Source organism: Triticum aestivum, chromosome 4D (genome assembly GCF_018294505.1).
Source record: "Triticum aestivum cultivar Chinese Spring chromosome 4D, IWGSC CS RefSeq v2.1, whole genome shotgun sequence".
In the NCBI taxonomy this organism is placed as follows: Eukaryota; Viridiplantae; Streptophyta; class Magnoliopsida; order Poales; family Poaceae; genus Triticum; species Triticum aestivum.
The window spans coordinates 58,379,615-58,384,277 of record NC_057805.1 but is presented as its reverse complement, the minus strand read 5'-3'; the positions used below and the strand labels follow the sequence as shown (position 1 = coordinate 58,384,277).

Sequence of the window (4,663 nt, the reverse complement as noted above, 5' to 3'; positions counted from 1 at the left end):
ACAGAATGGAGCGCTTGCGCACAACAAACAAACATAGAAAGGGGCACAAACAGAAAGCTAACACATGCAAGACCAAAGTAAACTCAGAAAGCTATAAAGAATTTCTAGAACTTGAATGAGAAAACCGATTTCTCTAGAGGGGTGAGGGTGATTCAGATCTTCGTTCCTGAAAATATGAAGCTAGTTAGAGGCTGATTACCATCAAACATAAGAGGAAAAATTACAACAGCATAAATATACTCAAACCATACTTCGTTTTGCTTGGACTTCACCATTGACATTGATTGATCATTTTCATCATCACTGCTGGAGCTCTCTTCAGAACTGTCATCATCACCACTCTTTCTTTCTTGGCAACCTTAGAGACTGGCCCACTAGATGATGGATCCTAGGATAGAATAAGAAATGTAATATAAACCAAAATCTTCAGATGAAAAAGCAAACACCAAAAATTAAGTACCTTAGGCTTCTTTAGTGCAGACTCTTCATCACTCTCGTCAGAACTATCATCAGAATCATCCTTGGACTGCAAATGTTGAATTACAGCAAGATCAATTAATGTACAACAAATATCATACTCCCTCCGTCCGGAAATACTTGTCGAAGGAATGGATGTATCTAGATGTATTTTAGTTCTAGATATATCCATTTTATGCATTTCTCCGACAAGTATTTCCGGACAGAGGGAGTAGAAGACAATGCTTTCAAGAAAATAAAATTTTAAAAATAATGCGTACATGTTCAGTCTTTTTATCTGTTGTCAGAGGCCTCTTAGCAGGATTAGTAGATTCTGCTGGCTGCAAAACATTGGAAGGAATTTTAAACATTGCACAAAAAAAGTGACCAGGAGTAAGCAAGTAACAGAAGGGCTACCACTAGATTATTCTTTCTTTACAGAAACTGTTTGAGCAGTGGTATCCTGGACATAGAAATTAACCGCATTAGAAAGATGGCATAGATAAAAGATCTGCTAACAGCAAAACAATGTTTAAGAAATACAAATATAACAAAAGAGAAGTTACCAAGAGTAAACAAGTACAACAGAGAACTTACTTCTTCAGTATCTGAATCTGAGTCAGAATCTGAGCTATCACTAGATTCTTTATTCTTTTTAACAGCAACAACCTTGGAAGATTGAACTGGTTTAGCAGTGGTATCCTTGAAATATATTGAAAATGTTAGTATCACATTATAAAGACAGAATAATGAAGCCTCAGTTTTCATATAACTAGTAGACTGATACCTCCTCAGAGTCAGAATCAGAACTTTCACCGGATTCTGCCACTTTCTTGGCTGCTGGTTATTTAGTGGCCATATCCTGCAAACGGTTTTCCAGTTAGGACTAAGAAATATGAGTACTCCACAGAATTAAACGACAAGATAAGGGGAATGGTAAGTGCAAGAAATATGTTTTATGCTTTTGTACTCAATTATCTCACATAGACATGCATTGCTAGAAATATGATTCTTACCTCATATGATGAATCGTCAGAATCACTGTCAGAGCCGTCCAATTCCTGGTTTTTCTTTTGTCCAGTAGCAACCGCATAATTCTTCACTTCAGTAGCTGGCTTCTGAAAACCAATGAAGTGAAACGTGGTGAAATCAGGCAAAAAGATAATTAAAAATGCTATTAAAAGTCGGTAAGTAAATGAATACCTCAAAGTCAGAGCTTTCAGAATCAGAACTTTCATTGGATTCTTCAATCTTCTTGGCTGCTGCTAGTGCTTTAGCGGGAAGCATATCCTGCATACATTGCTACACTCAAGACTAACAAAATATTGCTGGTGCAGACTAGCACTACTCCGCAAAATTTAAACCATGATAGCAACAATGGGAAGTATGAGACCGAGCACACGGAGTACTCACTATCTCAGATATATGAGGTACAAACTTGCTATCCTCATCTGATTCATTATTCATATTACGGTGCTAGGTGGTTGAGTTCAGAACTGAGTGTACCCATATGTTATGTTCATATTTTCAGAAAATAAGATCAGCTCAAGTTCATTAATAGTTTGTTTGGGTGCAATAATGAGCAGCTGTATAGGATCACCAAAGCATAAGATATTTGCAAGAGGCAAAAACTAACCGTCCAGCACCGCGTTTGCCACATCAGTTGCCTCCGCACGAGTAGGCCTTAGGTTTGTCCGTCATACTGTCCACAACACGAGTAACAACAGCATGCTTTCCATGCACTTGTGCATAGCAGACTTCTGAAATAATAAGAACACCTAAAGAACGAACAAAGTAGTATTCAATAGAGACCCTTGATTTTTATTTTAAAAAAGAGCAAATCTAACTAAAGCACATAAAATCATCACTAAGCTTCATGCACATGGGAAAAATAGATGTTAATCAAGCAAAATGCCTTAACAACTGCCAAGGGCACTCACAATGCTTGGCTGTTAGCACGTTATCATAGTAAAAATACTAATGTGGCACTGTAATAATTAAGAAAGAACGAGAGTGGAGCTGTATATTCATATAGATACGGCTCTTAACTCGTTTTCTTGCACTCCATTTCTTTAATTTTCTTGACAAGGCAATATCATTTAGATACGACCCTTAAGAAACAATGCATTGGAGTGATTCTCTCTAATTTTTTCACTACTAGGACGACATATTAAGAGATAATTGCATTGCGAAGGTTGAGATAACCAACCTTTTCAGGTGGCAGATCAATTCCAAGGTTTCTAGGATCTCGTCAAAATGGTTCAAGCCCTGCAAGGAATAAGGAGTCAATAGGTGGTAAACAAAACAAAGTTGCTCAGGAATGTTGAAAGAATATCTTGAAAGTACCTCCACATTCTCAATTTTGGCAAAAAAACAGAGTTTGACTAAGATCACCTAACTTTGAGAGGAACTCCCGTGCCTATTGCAGGAAAAAAACTCTCAACGTTAGGAACATTTAAAGTATGAAATGCAAACAAACATGTGATACTATTCAACAAAATACAACAACAACAACAAAGCCTTTAGTCCCAAACAAGTTGGGGTAGGCTAGAGGTGAAACCCATAAGATCTCGCGACCAACTCATGGCTCTGCCACATGGATAGCAAGCTTCCACGCACCCCTGTCCGGAGCTAGTTCTTTGGTGATATTTGCCACCGATGTGGCGCGTCACTGAGAGGGTTACGCCCCAACGAGAATCTTTTGGGTTTCATCTCCATAAGAGTGGCTGAGTTTTTACGTTGGCTCGCCAAGCCTATCACAACCCTCCTCCTTTACCCGGGCTTGGGACTGGCTATGTTGAGACAACATAGGCGGAGTTTTGTTTCAGATATATCAATATAAAAAATTCAATCTATTGGGAAAGATGGCACTGTGAAGTATTACACTCTAAATATCGACATAATGAGTTGCTTACTTGTTGCACATCTTCTGCATGCCTTGTATAAGAAAGAGAGAGAGAGGAAGTCAATCTTGTTTGGAGCACCCCATTTTTTCATAACCTGAAAGTGGTTCATGCTCATAAAGTCATATAATGGGTTACAGCAAGGAGCTCCAGTTTCACGAAAATAATATTTTTTTAACATGTAAAGTCTAGTCGCCAAGTTAATACAAGGAGTAAGAGAGATTCTTGGGAGGAGTTCCTTACATTTTTATCCTCATCAGACAGCGTGGGCATGTCGATATGGATCGAGCAGTGCAATGTGAATACATAATCACAAAAAAATCAGAAAAAAGAATAGTCAGTCAACACTAAACAAGCTAGTAGTAATAGGTGTGTTACCTATGATCGGGAACTACCAATACCAAGTTAGCATTGTGACGCCCCCGATTTGACCGTACACTAATCATGCACGCAAATGTGTACGATCAAGATCAGGGACTCACGGGAAGATATCACAACACAACTCTAAAACATAAATAAGTCATACAAGCATCATAATACAAGCCAGGGGCCTCGAGGGCTCGAATACAAGTGCTCGATCACAGACGAGTCAGCGGAAGCAACAATATCTGAGTACAGACACAGGTTAAACAAGTTTTCCTTAAGAAGGCTAGCACAAACTGGGATACAGATCGAACGAGGCGCAGGCCTCCTGCCTGGGATCCTCCTAACTACTCCTGGTCGTCGTCAGCGGCCTGCACGTAGTAGTAGGCACCTCCAGTGTCGTAGGTGTCGTCGTCGACGGTGGCGTCTGGCTCCTGGACTCCAGCATCTGGTTGCGACAACCATGTAGAAAGGAAAGGGGGAAAAGACGGAGAGAAGCAACCGTGAGTACTCATCCAAAGTACTCGCAAGCAAGGAGCTACACTACATATGCATGGGTATATGTGTAAAGGGCCATATCAGTGGTCTGAACTGCAGAATGCCAGAATAAGAGGGGGATAGCTAATCCTGTCGAAGACTACGCTTCTGGCCATCTCCATCTTGCAGCATGTAGAAGAGAGTAGATTGAAGTCCTCCAAGTAGCATCGCATAGCATAATCCTACCCGGCGATCCCCTCCTCGTCGCCCTGTTAGAGAGCGATCACCGGGTTGTATCTGGCACTTGGAAGGGTGTATTTTATTCAGTATCCGGTTCTAGTTGTCATAAGGTCAAGGTACAACTCCGGGTCGTCCTTTTACCGAGGGACACGGCTATTCGAATAGATAAACTTCCCTGCAGGGGTGCACCACATAACCCAACACGCTCGATCCCATTTGGCCGG

General features: G+C 40.5%; 1 pseudogene; it reads right to left on the bottom strand.

Moving 5' to 3' along the window:
• Positions 1–268: 268 nt before the first annotated feature.
• On the bottom strand, positions 269–3,641 carry LOC123096672 (nucleolin 2-like; annotated as a pseudogene).
• Positions 3,642–4,663: the final 1,022 nt, after the last annotated feature.